Raw genomic sequence first — 22308 nt, forward strand, 5'->3', positions numbered from 1 at the left:
TCTGTGCCTGGAGTGCAGAGCCTGCTTGGGATTCTCTCTTTCCCTCTCCCTCTCCCCATCCTTTGCACTCTCCCTTTATTTATAAACAAACAAACTTAAAAAAAAAAAAAAAAGTGAAAGCTACTTGAGTTTCCGTAAAGGAGCTTAGAGCCACTTGACTGAAAGCAGGAAGAATACAGTGCCCAGAACGGGGTCTGGCACACAGTAAACAGTGGACAGTCTCTGTTGAGTAAGTTTAATGGCGATAAAATATTTATACGTCATATAAGCTATTTATTTGCAATTAAAGAGAGTTTTAAAAATCCTTAAATTGTAAAGTTATGGGAACAATTACTCGAAAGGAGGAAAAACAAAGTTTTCATTTACCAAAAGTTTCCAAAAGATATTCAAACCAGGGATAATTTAAGGAAAGTTACAGAGGAGGTAGCACATGCAATTGGTTAGCGAGTGGCCCAGCCCAACGGAACATTGCTGTAAGGGAAAAGGGAGAGGATCCGATTAAAAGTAGGTGTGTTTTCTCATGTGAACTTTAAAAATGGATACCATTTCTTCTTTTGCCTTTTGTTTGTTGTGGCGAGCTCTAGGCTTCCTTTTCTCTTGTTTTTATTTATTTTTTTTTCTTGTGGCCTTTCTCACATTTCATTTTTCTTCTTTCTTACTCCTCTGATTATCTTCTTTCTTATTAATCTCTCATGACCCAGCAGCCCCAGGCTGAAGGTTGATTCACTTTCGGGGAAATGCCTTCGTTCCCTGTCTTCTATTACCAGGCACCTGGCTTTTGGGCCTGCCTGTTGCTTTTTAGCATTTTCTCTACGGACACTTGCAGGCACTTAGAAAGTACTTTGTGATTAATTTTTCTTATGTTGTCTATATCTGGAAACAGATGCATGTCATCTAGTTTGTTCATTTACAAATATGGAAAACGGTGTAGATTTGGTGGCAGAACTTATTTTCCTATGAATACAGTGGCAATAACAGTGCTGTGCTCTTTTAAAATATACCCAAATGAAGTTGTATAGAAAGACACTTTCTTTGAAATATATATTTTTAAACCTTCTTCAGTTTTGGTATTTTATTACCCGAGGAATCAGAAAACTCAGTTTCTGGTCTCCTTCCTGAGAGACTCTGGACAAGTCATTTAATTCTTCAAGTCTCCATGTGCCTAGTGGTGAAATGGAAATACTCTGTATAACACTTGACATACTCAGAGAAGCAGCCAGTTCCGATGCCCTTTCCAGATGTAAAATCTGTGATTCTAAATTTGAATCAGTATTTGAGGGGCACTTCTCTGCACATTTTACTTTGCAAGGCAATGAAGGTAGAGATGCCATCGAGAGTTACAGAAAGTCCAAGACAGCTTGTGCACTTGACAGTCGACGTGTGGAAAGAAGAGGGGAGGGAGACACCGCAGGTTTCACTGGGCTTTAAAATCAAGCAGGCCAATAATGTACCAGTTCAAATGGGGATGGGGCTCTCCTGCCAGTTACTCTGTAGACAAACGTGATCATGTCCTTCTGAATCTACTAATGAGAAATTCCTAATCACACGTCTATGTTGGTCGATAATTTATATATTTGAGTCAGATTTTTGAAGAAGACAGAAGTATGTACTCAGTTGTGCTTATATAATTTACCGCTGCTGCTAAAGTGTAAGTCTAAACAAAATATTTATAGAACCATTTACTGATACATTGTTGTTTGTACAAAAAAGGTTTAACTCTTCTCTTTTATTCTCATTCTCCCTGCCCATGCAGCCCTGGGTCTGCATAGATGGGCGCTACAATTTCACAATCTGTGGTTATCCCTTTATTTTATTATTATTATTTTTGTAAACCAACTGTGTAATTAGCCAGCACTTTGGGCAATCTGACTGTTTGGTTTTTAAACAAAATGACAATTTCTTACATATTTTTGTTTTGAATAGTAAAAGATAGCGCTCATAGTTAATGGAGTAGAACAGAGAATTTTCACAATGTCATTATTTCACTTGTGTGTACAAAATGATCATTTCATTTTCGTACTGCTTAGGCATATTTCCTTCCTGAAAGGAGAAATGATAATAACATGTCGCTTTCCCTGATTGGACTGACTCTGAAGTATTATTTGATTCTGTCCTCATACAAACCCTATGATGAATAGAATAATGCTGTCGTTCCCCCATTTAACATAAGAGAGAATAGAATAAGAATTTTATATGGAAGTTGGGGTGCCTGGGTGGCTTCGTGGGTTAAGCGTCCGACTTCAGCTCAGGTCATGATCTCATTGTTCGTGAGTTCCAGCCCCGCGTCGGGCTCTGTGCTGACAGCTCAGAGCCTGAAACCTGCTTCATATTCTGTGTCTCCCTCTCTCTCTGCCTTCCTCTGCTCATGCTCTGTCTCTCTTTCTCTCTCTTAAAAATATATAATAAACATTTAAAAAATTAAGAAAAACAGAATTTTATATAGAAGTGATTGGCAAAAAGTTGGAATCAACGTAAATATTTTTTGTTTTCTTTTTTAATAATCTTTTAAAAAATTTAAGTATAGTTGATACACGATATTACATTAGTTTCAGATGTACAACACAGTGATTCAACTTCTCCATACAGTATGCTATGCTCACCACAAGTACAGTTATATCTGTCATGATACAACGCTATTACAACATCTTTGACTATATTCCCTATGCTGTACATTTTCTTCCTGTGGCTTATTGATTCCATAACTGGATGTCTGTATCTCCAACTCCCCTTCACCCACTTTTCCCATCTCCCCATCCTCCCTTCACTCTGGCAACCAGCAGTTTTCCGTCTTTACAGATGTGATTCTGCTTTTTGTTTGTTTGTTTATTTGTTTTGTATTTTAGATTCCACATATGAGTGAAATCATACAGTGTTTGTCTTTCTCAGTCTGACTTATTTCACTAAGCATAATATCCTCTAGGTCTGTAGGTCCATCCATGTTCTTCCAAATGGCAAGATCTCATCCTTTTTTTATGGCTAATATATGTGTGTGTGTGTGTGTGTGTGTGTGTGTGTGTACCACAACTTCCTTATCTGTCTATTGATAGACACTTAGGTTGTTTCCATATCTTGGCTGTTATAAATGATGCTGCGATAAACATAAGGGCGCATACATCTTTTACAATTAGTGTTTTTGTTTTGGGGGATAGATACCTAGTGTTAGAATTATTGAATCATAGGGTATTTCTATTTTTAATTTTTTGATGAAATGCCATACTGTTTTCCACAGTGGCTGCACCAATTTACATTCAGTGTAAAGGGTTCCCTTTTTTCCGCATCCTTGTCCACATTTGTTATTTCTTGCCTTTTTTATTTTAGCCATTCTAATAGGGTGTGAGGTGATAATCTCATTGTGGTTTTGATTTGTATTTCTTTGACAATTAATGATACTGAGCATATTTTTATGTGTTCATTGGCTATCTGTATATCTTCTTTGGAAAAATGCTTATTCAGGTCCTCCGTCCATTTTTTAATCAGATTGTTTGGTTTATTTATTTATTTATTTTTTGGTTCAACATGAATATTTAAACTTAAGGTAGTTCACAAATCATGATAATCCATTTATTGGAATACTATATAGCCATTAAAAATGATTCATAGAAAAAATATTTGTGACTAATGCATGTACATTGACATGGGAAGTTTCAATATATTCTTATAAAATTACGTGCCCCGTATTCTGTTTTTAAAATGTGCATATATTTATTCCTAGAGATATATATTTGAAAAGATATATTGGGAAGTAAGTCAATACAGCAAATTGATTACAAGTATGAGTTTGCAGTGAAATAGATCAAATTATTATTTCTGGATTTAACCACATAATCATTGACTATATAGTTTTAAATCTATTATTCGTTCACCCTAAGTCTATGTCCTACTTTGTATAAAGTAGGGATAAAAGTAATGCCCTCAAAGGTTAATACTGTGAGGATCCAATGAAATGATTCATGTAAAACCCCAAGTCTAGTTTTCCACACACAGCAGTCATTCAATAAACTTTGCAATGTTTCTTTTTTTAAGTTTTTTCATTGATTTTGAAAGAGAGAGAAAACAAGGAGAGGGCTAGAGACAGAGGGAGAGAGAGAATCCCAAGCAGGCCCCACATTGTCAGCCTGGAGGCAAACATGGGGCTTGATCTCATGAATTGTGGGATCATGACCTGAGCTGATATCAAGAGTCGGGCGCCCAACCTGCTGAGCCACCCACAAGCCCCTAAATTTTGCAATGTTAACAAACATCCCTAGGTCACTGGTTATGAATGGTTTTAATGTTGTTTTTCTTTTATGCATTTTCTGATCCTTAAAATGATTTAAAACTTACATTTTATCTTGTTTTGACTTTTAATGGTAACAAATTTTGCAGTCTTTCTAAAGCACTATTATTGCATTATTGATGCATGACTTGCAAGAAACTGTACAAGATAGTTGAAAATGTCAAATAGCCATTTCCAAGCCGAGGCTTTCACGGAACCTAGCACTGCCTTTGTTACTGAGGAGACATGTTCTTCACTGAGACTTTTACACAGGTGTCTTTTGAGGATATCAGTGGGGTCTAGAAGTGTACTCCTTTATTAGATATTTAAAAATGAAAGGCTTACAGGGTGCCTGGGTGGCTACTGTTCTGTTGGATTTCAGGCCACCAGCATTTGCGTCCTCAGTTTCTTGGCTATCTGCTTCCCTTGACTCTGACCACACTAGATATTTCCCTTTGTCCCTTCTGTGCTTGTGTTTCTGTTCCTATCTCATGGCCTTAATCAAACACCTGGACTTTACACCTCAACCCTGGAGTCACGTCTTGACTATCAGTGTCTGAGATTTGCATTGAGCTGGACAACTTCCATTTCTATCCTATATTCCCTATTACTGGACTTATTAGTATTGATTCTCTTCCCTGTAATCCACACAGTTCACATCAGGTCAGCTAAATCAATGACCTGATTTTTCTAATACTTTCATGTGATCATGCATCAGTGCTAACCTCCTAAGTAATATCATGCATCTTTCCAGGAAATCAATGATGTTGTGCCATAAAGAAGTGATGGATGTGAAAAACTTTTCAAAATCTGTTTCTACTCTGCTTAAGCCATTGATAGAAAGACAGTGGTTTACAGTGGAGAAAAATGTGGCTCAGAAACAGGCCAAAGACCTGATCCCTAGTGCCTCTGCTGCAGAGAAAGACATCAACTTAGAAAAATGTGAGTGACACTTCCATATTTCCCACATCCCAGCAAGAGCATTCAAGTGACAATTTTACTCTATTTGTGATGGTTAGAGTTGGAACGCTTTTGCTCTCATCTGTAGCTTATTTTGTTTTATGTCTATAAATATTTACAAATTGAATGTTAGCAAGTGGAAATACTTCTGTATTGAAACCCTATTTCTAGTAGCCAAGCAACTATTCTGTTAGACATCATCCTAAGATGTTTGGCTCTACGAATGCTCTGCACACAATAGCTGAGAAGGAAAAAAAAAGAAGAAGAAGAAAAGTAGAAATAGTATAACAGGGGTGCCTGCGTGACTCAGTCGGTTGAGCATCTGACTCTTAATTTGGGCTCCGGTCATGATCCCATGGTTGTAGGGTTGAGCCCTGCACAGGGCTCCACAATGAGCATGGATCCTCCTTAAGTTTCTGTTTCTCTCTTTCTCTCTCTGCCCCTCTCCCCAACTTGCAGTCTCTCTCTCTGAAGAAAATAATAAAATTTTTAAAAGCCACAGATAACATAACAAATAAGCATGTTGAAATAGGGCACCAGACAGCAAAACACCCTGCCTTGGGGGAAGGGATGAAGACAAAAAATGAAGAGAATTTTGGGGTCATTTTATATAAAGACAAAAAAAATCTATTATGTCTCTCAAAGGATGATGAAGGCATTAAAGCATTGTAGGACAATTCAATAACTGAGATTAAATTCAACCATACCCCTGCTTAGAACTTTTTAGTAGTTACCTCCCCTTTGCCTACAGGGTAAGAATCTAAACTTTTGAACCTGATGTACAAAACTTTTCACAGTCAGGCTCTGGACTTCTACCACTTCTCCACAGGCTATAGCCTAAGTATCAGAGTTAAGACCTAGAGAAGGCCCTGGAAATAATAATCGTAATACTCGCATTATTTGACTGTTTGCTATATTCCATGTATGAGGCTAAGAGCCTTTTGAACACTATGCCACTTATATAATATAAAAAAAATATGGATATTGACCATTTTATAGATGAGGAAACTAAAGCTCAAGTTAAGGCTAACTAACACTATCCCAGAGTTTCTTGCTAGTAAGTAGACAAGTCAATGTTAAGTCCAGGCTGTCTGATTCTTAGTAGGTAGTGGTCTCAGTCCTTTCCCCTAAACCCCACAGGCATCTGTGGTCATTCTCCCACAAGAGAATGGCTCCCACCTTGCTATCAATCATGTAAATCAGGATTTCAAAAAAAAATCCCCAAAATATATATCAATAGGAGAGATTAAGATGATTCCTGCTCGGTGCTCAGCAAATGTAAAATTCAAAGGGGCATCAGGTAAATGTGTAACAAAATGTGTTGTCTTTTTGATGGGATAGACAGAAAACAGAGGTCCTGATCCACTTCAGGTAATTAAAGGGTCTGTGACACATCTTGAAAGTGAAGAGGTATGAATTCCAGGGCCCTGGCGGAATTCCAAACCACATAATTATACCTTACACTTTCTACCTAAAAATTTTCCTCAGAGTTTCAGCTGAAAAATAAATTCTTCACTTCCCCTACTAAATATTGCCACTGTGGCTTGTGAGGCATCATTATGCTTCTTTAAGCAGACCCTTCCTCTATTTCATTGAAGAATCAAGTTTCCCCTGAAAAGTGGACCAGAATAAGATCTTCCCATACCTTGTTGGATAAATACAGTAAGTATGGCCAACTCAGTCCTAGGAAGAAGGTAGATAGGCGATAGATAAATAGATAGATAGATACACAGACATTAAAAACATACAGAAGTCAGGGTAATAGAAAATTACAAATACTGGATTTCTTTGACTTATCGTATGAATACTTCATTTAAGCTACCACATACCTCTTGCACATCCCGAAACAGAAGAATCATTTTAACTGTAACTGACTGAAATAAAGATCAAGGGTCATTTGCAAGTGTCTTTCTGAACTGGATTATGTTTGGCTTTCAAGTGTAATTGAAATTTGTCTCAAATAATTATACCAGAAGTGTTGTAACAAATGGTAGCTAATGTAGATGTCTCTTTATTAAAACTGATTGCATCTTTTTTACACTCTGTAAATGTAAGTAGAATCTTTGCTAAATATTCATAGAGATGAAGCAGAGAAACAGAAAAAAAGAAATTTGAAATGAACCGCTAATCCAATTTATTAATTACATACTTTATTACATTAGTGAATTGCTAGCATTTATTGAATAATGTCTTCAACCCTATGCTAAGTGCTTTTCAAGCATCATTCTGAGAAGACGACTCTGGGCTTTCCTGAACTGCCAAAGGGGGGAAATGGGTTGAGAGCATCCACTCATGTTACCGTTAAGGAAGAGGAATCAAGTAATTCCAACATTACTTATTAATTCCCAAATAAGCACATTGTATAATGGCATAGCTTCCAATTTTAAATTAGTTTTTCGATAAAACAACATTTCAAAGGAATATTGCACTTGAAATTGCTTAGATGAAGAAGCAAAACAGATGATCAGAGTAATCACAAGTTGAATGAATGGTCTGTGAATAATAATTGCTTTGATACTATAAAGCTGTACCTTATCCCAAGTCAAGAAATCTCTAGCTGTTCAATCTTTTTTTTTTTTTTATAAAATCTGAAATTTTAAAGTGTTCTAATCCACATTTAGCAGTTTATTCTCTCAGCCATAGCAAGACTCCTTATTGGTACTAATAGCTTAGTCTGTAAAAAGCACAGTAAAGGGCTATGCCAGGAAATAAACTAATCTAACCATCATTATGCAAAACCATGCAAAACTATCCATACGAGGTTTTGTTGCAGAATGTAGGTTGTTCCTACCTGATTTGCTATGTGTACATGTGTCCATATACTCAAACTCTACCCTTTGTTCCAAAGGGGAAAAAACAAACAAACAAACAAACAAACAGTATCAAGCACTTCCCACTTGCAAATTGAAATTTCGATTTTAAAATATCAGTCTTTTAGGATTTCATTGTTTCATTTCATTTAAGTTCACCATTATCTTTATGCGATGCACCTTGTTAACTGTTGTCTTCTTCTTAAAGTAAGTTACAGCTTTGTGAAATGGTCAGTGCTACTCACAAAATGCTGTCAGACTGTGAATTACAGGAGCCTTTGATGGAGATAATAAATATCAAATAACATTGCCTTTCCTTTTCCAGACTGCATTTCTGTCCAAGCTTTGGTTTCAATCAATACCATTATTGCTACCCATACATTTTTGTCATTCCAACAAAAAATAAAATTCTTCGGGGCGCCTGGGTGGCACAGTCGGTTAAGCGTCCGACTTCAGCCAGGTCACGATCTCGCGGTCTGTGAGTTCGAGCCCCGCGTCGGGCTCTGGGCTGATGGCTCAGAGCCTGGAGCCTGTTTCCGATTCTGTGTCTCCCTCTCTCTCTGCCCCTCCCCCGTTCATGCTCTGTCTCTCTCTGTCCCAAAAATAAATAAACGTTGGGAAAAAAAAATAATCTTAAAAAAAAAAATAAAATAAAATTCTTCGTCTTTCCAACTTGTCAGATAACTGTGTTAGCCATTGGAATCTTTTTTTTTTTTTTTTTGCTTGTTTATAGTTTCTAATGGAAAGACATTAACTTTATAACCAGCATTCTTTGTGCAACAGAGCCATTGTCCTTAGGTGTAAAGATGGTGGGTTGTTTGCAGCATTACTGAAATAGGACCAAAACACCAAAACTTTGAAAGATAATTGCTCTACGTCTTCACATTTTTCTTTGTATACAGCACCTCAGTATCATTGACCAGTTTAGAAATAATCTGTGATTAACTGTAAGCCCTAAGTCATGTCCCAGAGACTCAGCTTACATTTAGTCAGAATGATACCCCCATGAGATTGGAGCAGCAGATTCAGACTCCCAAACACTCAGCATTTCTCCAGTATACTACTGGCCACACTGATCATTATTTACATAATATCTGTCTTTCCTTTTAGATTGTAAGCCTCATGAGAGCAATGACTGCAACTTATTCAAGTCCATCTCTGCAGGACTTAGCTAAATAGCTGGCTTATACTAGTTGTTTAATTAATATTTGTTGACTGGATCTGTGAACAGAAGCAGAATATGTCTTCTCAGTTTAGGTGACTATTTTTATTCTTCTCATTGTAGTCTAGAACAAGCCTACTTGGTTACAAACAGCTGTCAAAGTAGGGAGGGCATGGAACAAACAGAAGTTTCTTTGGGGGCCAGTCAGGGCTGGACATAGAGAGCCGTGGTTAGTCCTGACAAAAGAGTTCTACTCAGTCCAGACTATCGTAGTCATGTGGCAATACCAGAACTAATTTTTTTAAGAGAAGCCAGATCTTGTATTTTTACATGAAAAAATAGTTTCTGAGTTTTTAAAATACACTTTAGGCCATCAGAATGTGTCAGTTCCCCATCTTCAGCATACACATAGCAAATTTACAATCTCTGATCTATGCCTTCTGTTTTTCCTTAGTGTATAAATTCGTAAAGAAATATTTCTTGGTAGTTTGCTGCTTCCATTTGCTAAGATATCTAGTATTCATATTAAAATCAAGATTATTATCAAATTTTGCTCTGTCCCTCTCCATGTTGTCTAGTTCTTTAGTTCAATTTTAACTTCTGTCTCTCCTCCGCCAGTGGGGTTGTTCTGATGATAAATGTTGCTACCGTTCAGCCACAGTGGAGTCATAGTTTGAATGTCTTTACCTGTCTTGAGATAAGCCTGAAGTAGCTACTTTCTGTCACCGTGGCCCATACTGAAGGTGGCCAAAGACAGGCACGAAACTGATTCAACCATGGGGTCTTCCTCTCCAAGGTTAGTACATTCCCTGTCATCCTACAAGTCATATCATAAGATTATGGTTAATTTTAATCAAGTCTGCATCAGACTTCCATTTCTGCCTCCATTACTCAATTTCATGTGGACTTTACATGAGCTCTAGTCTGCTTTTTGAACCCTATTCTTTTCCTATGGGAGAAAAAGTCTTCAGTTACCCCTAATCAATTTTGTTCTAACTCTGACATTAGTATTCAGAAACAAGATCTTCCCCCCCTTTCATAGATCCTTCATACAGTTAATGAACCCAAGACCCCAGGTCAATGGAACACTTTCTATTGGGCCTCACTGTAGAATCACAGCTGCATCTCTGCCTGAGTTACACCTGCTAATCCCATAAAGGGTGGTGTCTTTGTTCTTCAGTCCTGGCACTGAAGAGAAAAATGGCGTCTTGTGGTGAATCACGTGCTCCTGTCGACCACAGTAAAATAGTTACTGTCTGCTTTATTCAGTCACCAGTCCCTTCAAACTTCGACTGACTTTCTATCCTTTCTCCAACCCCTTGAAATATTTTTTCACCTCTCTTCTGAAACAAGTTATGTGCTACTTTTTTTGACACTCATATCCCAGCCTCTTTCATTACACTGTAAATTAGTTACCTTTGCTTTTGATTCCCTGAGAATTATTTTGTTTGGATTCTTTATTCTCTAATACCCAAAGATATTCTAAACCACTTGTTTCCCCCTTATATATACTTTGTTTTTTCCTTATCATCTATTCTAATGTCCAAATGCTTTAGCTATAAACTAGGGTGGGCTGCCTGACCCACCTATGGATTTAGACACCAGAACTTCTATACAAAGAAATCTGAAACTGAATAAAATATTTTACATTTTAGCAAATTAAAAGGAGCAATGACCTGAAGTCAAAGACTCCAGTGCATCAGCTTAGAAGCAACTTGGTCTTTGGCAAATTAATTAACCTTGGTTAAGCTTTCTATTTCTAACCTATGATTCAGTCATGACTTGGGCATGCCAGCCATACACTTTTTGTGATGTTGCTGTGAGGGTTAAGTGAGATAATATTTGTGGAAGTACTTGAAAACCTAAAAAGTACTAAACAAATAGATAATATTATTAAATAATGCAGCTTTATGTTGTATCATTTCTTACTGCCTTGAAGGATAAGGTCATGTACAACTGTGAGTGTCTTAATACACAGATAGTACATATTTAATGCCATATCTTCCCAGTTATACACCATCTCCTCAAGTAAACCAAGATAATATGTTGCTTTTGGCTATAATCTGGAAAGTGGGTTGTGGTCTGGAGGGTAGGTTGTGAGAGAAATAAAGGGACAAGGAGATTTGCTTTTCTTAGCTGTTTGCTTTAGGTCTGTTCTTTTCTAATATTAGCTGCTCTTCCGAATTTAACAGTTTCTCTCACTGTATGTCAACCATTCTTGGTTTTTGGTCAGTGCATGGTGCCTGGCTTCTGCCCATCAAGCACACTGATTTGCCTAGACTTGGAGTCCAGCCCAGCCCTTACTCTGATTGTATCTCTGCCCTAATCAAGGACCCCTGGCCTAATAAGATATTGTCTCACTGCCCATGGCATAAAATTCCCATACATTACATGGAATTCCTTGCATATCAAGTCTCACTTTCACATCCTGGGTGCATGAATACTCTGTGCCTACATCTTAGTGCTTATACTCCTGTCCCCCAGGGGACTCTGATTCAGCCTGCCTACTTGGACCTCAACCCAATCAGGTATTAACTGCCTGAATTGATGACCCTTTATAATTTTTCTTTCTTCACAGGGGTGTTAGTCACCTGCTTCTCAAACCTACCCCTCTAGATTGTGAGTTCCTTGAGGACCAAACCAATTCCATTACTCACTCATCATCTCATCCCCAAAGCCTTGCCTCAGGTTGCTAGTTGATGAAAACCTTGTGCAGCCAGCACCCTGCTGGTAACTGCCTTGCTGCCAAGATATGCTCCACATATCTGGATATCTAGACTTCAGAGTGTCCTAGACCCAGGGGGTCCTGGAACCTTTGGTTTATATGTGACTGTTGTGCAACTGGACCACTGACTAGCTTGCTTGGTCTGTTTCCTGTTGATTTGCTCCATATCCCAACCCAATTTGGCTGTCCCTATTTCTCTACTCTTCCAACCTGCGAGAAGCTCTTGTTGCAGATGAAAATAATTGAGATAGCTGGGCACGACTTCACATAAAGCCTCCCAGCACTGGTATCCCCTGGGAAAGGGTTGGATATGCAGAATCTTAGGCCTCCAGACCTACTGAATCAGCACGTATATCTTATTAAGACCCCAGGTAGAACAATTCATATGCAAATTAAAGTGTAAGAGGCACTGACTTAAAGCACGCACACACACACACACACACACACACACACACAGAGTGTATAACACAATAATGTATAATAAAGCACATCTAATATACTTTAAGATTTATATGCTATATAAATAACATATTTCATAAAATGTAACTAGAGTGTAAAAATAATAGAATACCAATTGACTTATTTAATTTTCTTTGTGAAGCTTATACATTATACAAAATTTTTAAAAATATCTGAAAATAGCAACAATAAACATCAAAGGCAGCATGAAGCAGTAAAATATCAGAGAATTCATTTTTGTAAGACCTGGTTTCTAGTATACCTTTGCTTCAGGTTAAGCAGTCAACTCTTCTGGGCCTCTTTTCTATATTAGAAAAGATATAATGTAAAACTAGGTGAACTCAAAATCTTGTCTAACATTTACGGTTTTTATAAATAATTCTCCCTGATTCCTTCAACCCACAATGTTGTAGTTATGTGATTACTGAAGCTCATCTTATCAGTTTAAACTTTTATCAACCTCTCTATTTATTGGCTCTTACCTTTCTTCTAGAAGTGGGATTTACTCTAGTCAGGGTTCTTTTGGATGCAAGAAATAGAGACTCTGACAGTGACCAACTGTCCCAGTTTGCCGGGGATGGAGAGGTTTCCCAATAAAACGAGGATGGTTACATGCAAATTGGGATGGTTGGTCACCCTACTCTGTCCAGATTATGCCAGAGAAAGGAGCTTATTGAGAGAATGTACTGGCATATAATGCAAGAAAGCTCAATAAAACTTCAGAGAAACCATCATCACTCAGTTTTTTGGTCCAGCCACCCAATCCTCTTTTTGTCTATCATGGCGTGTTTCCTTGTTTCATTATATCAACCCCATTCCTCTCTGTTCACTGACAGGTTTCCTTTGCTTAATATTTGTTTCTGTTCCTACACAACTTCAATCATGATGAAAATGTAGACTTTGTGATGACATCCTATCTCTAGAGCAGGACACAGATTTTAATTCCAAGTGAGCTATAAACAGGCTGTTCTTAGCGTCAAATGGGCCATGGCTCGAAGTAGACAAAGAAGTGAGGTCATGTGTGATTGAACACTGCGATTTTGGAGAGCAGACCTTGTGCATTTGGGCTATCCCTTAGATGGAAACATGAGTCGGGAAGGCTTTCCAATTGGTATCTAGTATACCATTTTCATTACTAAGTATTCTTGCCTCTATTCAAACTTATTCTTAGATTCAAGTTCATGTACAAATGTGAAATACAAGCATAGCAGTTCTCACTCTGTAGCCAAATGCCCTTAAATGATCTCAACTTTTCATAGCACAGCTTATTCTTCTAGTAGTTCATTTTGAAGCCTTCCTTGAGTATCCAGCCACCTGGTTCCAAACTTCATGATCTGTTCTTAGAGGTTTCCCAATTGCCATTTTCAAGGAGAAGCATATCACAATCTGTCCCAGATTTTCATATTTCATTCACAAGACTTATTCCTTCATTAATAAGGTGACTTGTTGTGTATTTTAACATCATGATTTTATAAAGCACAAGTCCTTTTACTCAAATACTTTGAGAAAGAAAGTACAATATGGCTTTCAACACTTAAGCTTAAAATCTTACATTCTTCAAATTAATCCATAATTACTTAGAAAGAGTATGTGATTCATAACATAAATTTCTATGGGTAAGTGCAAAAAATCATCATATTTTAAACTTCTGATATGATAGCTTTCTCTGTATTTGAACTCTACAATGAAACCAAACAACAATTTCTCTTCCTGCTGGAGAACTCTGCCTTTTGCTATTTCTTTATGTAATGTGATTACGGATCCATTTCTGCCTCTCATTTCAGGGCTTTAATTTGCTTTGACTATTATTTAGATTAATATAGTACAATCAAATTTTAGGAAGTACTATTTCAAGAGAGATTTATTTCTATTACATATAGGAAGATATCCAGAAAAAAGACAGCTGTAATTATAACTGATATGTTTTATCCTTTATAATTAACAAAACCAGTAACATCTATCTTCCCAAGAAATGTTTCAGATACATTTTCAATTTCCATTCGTCAAGAAATCTCCTTTAAAGAATAAGGCATACATTAGGCATAAGTGATAATTTACTGAATTTCTACTGCTATTCTAAAATAGCCATCAATAATAGCCTTAATAAAATGTATGACTTATAATCAGGCAACCAGTTAGAATTTATTAAACTAAAAGAGGTGAGGTGACTCATTGATTCACAGAAAATGCTCTCTGAAATACTTATTTTATAATCAGCCAGGTACATTCAACCTTCAGATGTACACATCATCAATCACTTAAAAGATATAAATAAATAAGAACTATTCATTTATTGGGTGAATATAGACATTCATCTATAAGCTTGTGATGCAGTTTTGGTAGCTCAAGACCACAACTCATGGACAATTAAGAAATTTTCCTGAGCTAGTAAATGAAAATCTCCTACTGGTTACATTGACTTTACCATATATCTATTTTATTCAGGTAAACATTGGCTTGCTTTGTAATCAGTATATGTTTCTCATTTGTCTTTTACACAACCACCCTAGTTTGGCCTCCATCACTTTAAACTAGATCATTTCTCTCCTACTTAATAAAATTCTCTACAGTTTCTTCCCCCCATAATCCACATAGTATATTCTGCCATAATGCTCTTCTTAAAACACTGATCTTAAAATGGAACTCCTTTACCAATGGCCTCTAATTTTATATCAAAAAAATCATCTTGAAGTACTAAAATTATGGAATCATGAATACCTCAGTTGGAAGGAATCTCAGAGATATCCAGTCCCTTCTCCCAAAGCATATATGCTTTATTTATCCTAGTATATACTTTATTTATCCATTCCACAGATATTTGTTGTATATCTACTATGTTTTAGATATGAGTATAGGCCTAAAGATATGGTGATGAACAGAACAGACTATAGTTGCTTTTTTGGAATTGACATTTGTGTGAGAGAGAAAAACAATAAGGAAACAGGAAAAACAATCAAGTAGTGGTAAGTGCGTTGAAGAAAATTAAACAGTGATGGTGACTGCTTGGCCTCTTTAGATTATATGCTCAAGTGAAGATGCATGAGTTTTCTAGGGCTGCCATAACTAATTAGCATATAAAGGGTGGCTTAAAACAATATGAATTTATTCTCTTATGGCTCTGGAGGCGAGAAACCCAAAATCAAGATGTTGTCAGGCTTGTGCTCTCTCTCGGGGTTCCGGGACGGGTGGGGGAGGGGGTGGGAATTCTTCCTTGCCTCTTCTAGCTTCTGAAGATAAGACATTGCTTGACATGTGCTTGCATAACTCCAGTCACCACCTCAGTCTTCACAAAGCCTTCTCAGCTCTCCATGTCTCTTCTTTGCATGTCTCTCTGAAGACCCTTGTCATTGGTTTTAGGTCCATCTGGATAATATAGTTCATCTCATCTCAAAATCCTTATATATATCTGCCAAGACCCTTTTTCAAAAGAAGTTCAAATTCACAGTTTCCAAGATTAGGATATGGACCACCATTCAATCCACTACAGAAAATTTCTCTAAAGAAGTAATAGTTAAGTTGAAGCCTAAATCACAAAAAAAGAAACCAACTATGTGAAAATCAGGGAAAGAGATCCCAGGAAGAGAGACAAGCCAATAAAGGAACTCAAAGCAGAACCAAGCTTGACATATTTGAGGAAGCAAAAGGAAATCAGCATGGCTAAAGCTTCATAGTGGAGAGAAAGAGTCATACAAAATGAGTTCAGAGTGCTATGCTGATCATGGATATCATGTAGATATTTAAACAGTTCCCCTAACTTACTGCCAACATTGGGAGTACAAATTTTATGTTTAGTGAAAAGGAAAGCTTGCAGAATTGTATGTAGGACAGTGGTACAATGGAATTTAAGTTTCAAGAATTACACCGGTTCCTTTCTTGAGAACAGATTCTAAGGAACCAACATGGCCTGTAGTTTTTTGGTAGAAAATGTTATTATTTCCTGAAATGAGAAAAACCGTGAGAGGAACATGTTTGCGGTAGTGAAATTAAGGGTTTGATTTTGGCCGTTATTCATATGGAAATGTCACATAGTTGGATATAGGAATCCAGCAATTAGGATAAAATGTCAGAGCTGAATATATAACTTTGGTAGTTACTCTACCTCTGCTTGGCCAATATTGCTGATCACTTAATTTTTAGGAAGTCAACTGTATTGTTGCATTAGTAATTAGATTACAGTAATTAGATTACTAGTAACTAGTAATTAGAGCTAGTTTATAAGCCATACAAGCTCACTGCTCTCTTTAAAGACTGCATGCCCTCTCTGCTATGTTGCTCCCTGACCAACAAGCACAACAAAAAGAGACTTACCTAACTTATTCACTTTGTCCCCAACACTCAAGTTTTCAGTGAAATCACAGATGTTCTGAAAGAGACTCCAAAAAAGGAATTGAAAAAGTTGAAATTCAGGCAACATAGTCCTCGTGATTCGTATGGCTTCCCATGGTATCAAACTATCTGGAGCTATACTCATTTGGATATGTAAGTTGTGGAGTATTTTTTAAAAGATTCTTTATGTTCAAATCTTACATAGATTTATATCTGTGCATATGTGTGTATATTTATGCAAACATATACATATGTAAAACATGGTCTAAATGTGTGTGTATGTGAGAGAGGGAGAGAGAGAGAGAGAGAGAGACAGATAACAGATATGGTTGGGAAGAAAAGAAGAAACACATCACTGCTTTAACCAAGAATGCTGTAGTAATTGTGTGAAGAGCTTATACCCATTGACTTCAAGTTAAATAAGTTTAGTAATTAAATAGTCTAAGTTATCAGATTTGGTCTGACCCCTCCGTTTTACTTTTATCTCAGCAACCATGAAGCAAAGTTTTTTCCAGGATAGGCAAGCTGACAACATAAAACTGCACAAAAAGCTATGAAGTGCCAGCTCGGAGAATACTTTGATACAGAAACAAATAAACCTGTGTAAGTTAGCTGTCCCCAGGGTCAGCACTGGAGAGTGGCAATTGCAGTCTCCAAGATCCGCTTTATCTGTCTGGGAGGCAGTGTGATATTTGGGCTTTGAACCAAAACACCTGGGTTTGAGTCTGGATTGAATTTCTATCACTTAGGAATGTGACTTTATGAAATTCGTATAATTTCTCTGAATCTTAATTTTCTTTTTGTCTGTAAAATTTTCACATCAGTTACCTCATAGGGAAATGGCAAAGTGATTTGAAGTAGGTCTCTATTGATTTTTTTTAGTGTTCATTTATTTTTGAGAGTGAGAAAGAGAAAGAGAGAGAGCCAGGGAGGGGCAGAGAGAGAGGGGGAGACACCATCTGAAGCAGCTGTCAACACAGAGCCCGATGCAGGGCTTGAACCCACAAACTGTGAGATCATGACCTGAGCTGAAGTTGGACACTTAACAGACTGAGCCACCCAGGCACCCCAGATCTCTATTGATTTTTATCAGTTATCAACATAAAACCCACTTTTGTAAGTTCTCAGGAAACTTGAGTCCACTGACACCAGTTATGGGAACATTGATTAAAATAAAAACTGTGGGGAATGACCCAGGAAAGGTGGTGGATTACAAAAGAAGATTAAAAGACTCCCCACCTCCCACAGGGAAGAAGAAATGGGAATAAATGTATGAACTTTCAGAAGAGGGAAAGTACAGACCTTGAAAAGAGGGAGAAAAACTTTAAAATTCCTTACAGCTGGTGGCTGTTCCAGTGTGAACTGGACCACAGAAGATGTAGTACGTTGTGAAATAATGAATATAATCACAGAAGACTGGAGGAAGGTTGTCTGCTTAGGATTCAAAGAATATCTGCCCACAAAATTGGCTTAGCCTTGGTCTGGTCTGTATATGGACATGAAAAAGTAAACTAATCAAAAAATAAAGAAAAGGGGCACCTGGGTGGCTCAGTCGGTTGAGTGTCTGACTTTGGCTTAGGGTATGATCTAGTGGTTCATGAGTTCAAGCCCCACATTGGGCTTGCTGCTGTCAACATGGAGCCCACTTTGGATCCTCTGTCCCCCTTCTCTCACTTTCCCTCTCCTGCTCGTGCACGTGCTCTCTCTCTCTCTCTCTCAAAAATAAATAAACCTTTAAAAATAAAAGAATAAAAGAATTTAAAAATATAATAATTAAAAGTAAATAAATAAATAAATAGTAAATAAAAAGTAACATCAATGATTAGCTTGAAAAATGGCAAAATGTAGACTTCTCTGGATTAATTAATACTTTGGGTGTTGTCTCTCTGTTTAAGTTGAGATGTATACTTTATACTTACCTCAAGTATCTCTGATATGTTCCCGGAGATTTTGTCCACTATAAATATAGACTAGTTGGGAACTTTTCACCTGCTAATTGTGTAGCCTGTGATAATATCAGAACACCATGGGCCAAAGGTACTTCAGAAAAAATAAATAAGAAAATGGTGCAAATTAAAGATGTTTATGGAGGAGTCATTGCCCTGAATCAGGGAATCTACTAAACAACCAAGAAGCTACCTTAGGAGTCATCTCTTTGGAAGACCACCCAAATAAGGGTGAGGAAGATATTTATTCACAGGAAGAAAAATAAAGAAAATGTTTGCAGAGGGTATCAAACTTTTTGGCACCCAGAATATTTCTTGGTCCATTACTCTGTTATCTTCGAATAGTGCCATTAGCTAACTTCAGACCTAAAGGAGGAAATGGGTATTGTGTATACTTAAAATTTTAGTGCACCACAGGGCTCCAAATCCACTAAAAGAAGTGGAACCAGTCCTGTCTCAAAAGACAGTTCAGTAATTTGGGAAAGGCCAGATGAAGTTCCAAGTAAAATACTGATCACAAAGGAAGGCAGATGAAACAGATTATAGCCCACAGCTAGGTTGATTTGTTTTTAATATTATATCAGTAAGTTCATGATGCATGTATATCCGAAGGCCACAGCTGCTTAAAATGCCTTTGTCCTATTCAGTGTAAATTTGCACGCCTTCCCGGAGAATGGTTTCTGAGAACCTGATTTTCTTCACTCCCTGAGTCCCTCCCCTTTTGAGTAAAACAAAGGGCACACAGGCAGCATCCATCTCTTCATGTGGTTGTGTTCAGTGTCCTGATTCATGCTTATACCTAGGCTCTCATCTGGACCCCATCTCCCAAAGTAACGAGAACATCACTGTTCTCATTTCCATTAATTATCACTGACCTTTGATTATGTGGAAAGAACCTGGGCTACAGAGTAATTTCTAACTGGACTGGGATACCAGTGCTCTCCTCTCCTGACTACGTGGCTCAGGCTAAGTTGTTTTCCCTTCTCTAGGTCTCAGTGGACCTTTGGTAGGTGAATTCTATTGCTTTTATCCCAGAAGTGCTCTTTTAGTGATTGTTGCTTTCCTGTGTGGCTACCAATGGAGCAACTTAGAAAGAAGATGGACATTGTCTCTGAGGGGAAATAATGAGTTAATGTTTGGACACACTGGGCTTGAATAGATAGGAATGTGACCAGCCAGGTGAACCCATTGTTGTTTTCAGTTTTACCTGACGCTTAGTTGAGGATCTAAGCTAACTACCCCTGGAGTGGTATGTACATTATCTGAACTTGTTCCAAGCAGGGTGCTTTTAAAACCTCCCATGGCTCACAGCTTTCTTCAGGTCCAAGTCCAAATATGGCATGAAGTTTAAAGCTATCTGTGCACCCTGCCTCCTCTCTCCAAGTGTGATGATGTTCCGTATATACGGGGTGTGAGATGACTCTGCCTTGCTGGAGATTACAGTGTAGAGCAGACAGAACTCATCTGGGTACACACGCACAGCCCGGAGATTAAAGGTCTGTAGGCATCCAGGAAAGCAACCTGAGGGGTGACCCAATCCTTAATATTGAAGGGGAGGAAAACCTCTCATATTATTCCCTTACAACAATGAAATATATATCCTTTGTATTCAGTATCTTTGAAGAAGAATCCTCTATACACTGTGTATGTAGCCCATTGTTTGTAATCTTTCCAGGTACAATGCTTTTCTAGTGTCTAATTTAAATCTCTTGCTATGATATAGGCCTCCTCCCTGATATACTCAGTGAAATAAGTCCACTTAAATAGCATTCCTTTGTATATGTTTACATTATTTGAAGTATCTTCTCTTCCACAAAATCTGCAAACCCCATCTCTTTAACTTCTCTCAGCAATGCAATATCTCTAAAACTTTTTAGTGAAAGTATTTCTTTTTATCTGAAGTCTCTATTAAGAGCCAAGTTCTATTTCAATAAAAGTGGATATCATTTATTACACGTAAACACACCTTTGTATAGGTAACAGAATGATGACATTCTGTTAAACAAATAATATTCTAGGAGAGATTCATGATCCTTATGGAGTCCGTATTTCTTTTCTACTTAGAACCCTGTGATGGTTCTATGTCTGTTTCAGTCCTACCTTTCAGTAAAATGCTAAACTTCCATATTTGTCTTTTCTTAACCTAATTTTCACATATTTCAAGAAAGTGTTAGTGAACTTTATCTTAAAGTCTTAATCTTTATGTCATTCAAATGACACAGATGACGTTTGAGGTCTACAATAATCTCATTATGGTTATTTTTATTATTTAAAACCGAGTTATTTTAAAATCCATTCTGTAATCTTTGAATACAGGCTAAGAAAAGTGATCTTGTCTGGAGGGATGATTTTGATTTCTTCCACTAATAGTGGAAACTTTAATGATTTGTCTAGGTCACTTAAGTGTGTGTGTGTGTTTCCTAATTCTACTTGACCTTGCAGTAGTCTTTATTTTCTCTTTGAAAATATTGACTCTAAATTTATTTTGAACTGCCTTATATTCATAATACATTCATCGTATTTTTGACCTCCAGTGTTTCTGATAAATTCTTCACGCTGCTAGAAATCAATATGGAAATAGATTTTGTTAAGGCTTCCATTAGGCCTGATTTTCTTAGGGATAATATGTGATATGGTAGTAAACATCTTGTTTCTGCTTCTGTGGTGCTTCTGGGAATTGAACAGTCTGCCCTCAAGCAAATGCATCTCAAGCCAAGGAGGGATGCACCCTCATATTCTGTTAATTGATTGAAAGGGCAAATGATCTATAGGAAAAGTTGCATCATTAACTTAATTGAGGGCAAAGCCTAATTAGAGGGGAAATGAAGTAGACAGTGCCAGAGACCCAGCAGGCCTTCATCTGTGATGTCAACAAACAGACCTTGTAACTAGAACCAGACAGAGACTGCAGGCCTTCATTTACATCTTCAGTTTCAATGTGAAAACATTCACTCTGCGTGTGTGTGTGTGTGTGTGTGTGTGTGTGTGTGTGTGTTCAGCAAAGAGAAAGGCAAAAATTTACATAGTTAGATAGAAATCAGTTCCTCCCAGGTGGAGCTGCCTAGTGGGGAATCAATATGTTTTAAACAAGTTAACGGGGTCGTATGTGTTTGAGAGGGCAATCTGAAACACATTTGAACTTTAAATTTGGGGAAGGGCTCAATCCTATTCTCAATGATAGAGTGGCCTTAGAAGTAAATCAAATACAAAGATTTTTTTTCCAACTTGAATGTGGGCAGATCACAGTGGGAATTTATTTGGGACCTGATGATATTACCATAGGAACAGATATGAACTATTTGAACACATTTTGATAGACACCAATTTATCCTATAACAAATAGCCTTCTTGAAATAGGTACAAAATTATAGTCATTACAGAACATCAGAGAGATTGATTCCACTGCAATGTAAGTTGGAAGTGAAGATATTCAGCTTCCTCTGTAGTCTTTAACTGAACTGCTTTCTAGCAACACCTGACAACTTGGGTATTAGAATCAGAAGCTGCTGCATCATAAACAGGAATATTAAAGTTTAGATGTTTCTTAAGTGTTGTAAATTTAGGTTCAGATCTGAACTGAGATAGGTGGTGATGGTCAGAACATGTGCTCTTTGTCCTTCCAGAAAATTTTCCATCTCCAACTCGCCATTGAGTGTGCTTTCCTC

Source organism: Leopardus geoffroyi, chromosome A1 (assembly GCF_018350155.1).
Source record: "Leopardus geoffroyi isolate Oge1 chromosome A1, O.geoffroyi_Oge1_pat1.0, whole genome shotgun sequence".
Lineage (NCBI taxonomy): Eukaryota > Metazoa > Chordata > Mammalia > Carnivora > Felidae > Leopardus > Leopardus geoffroyi.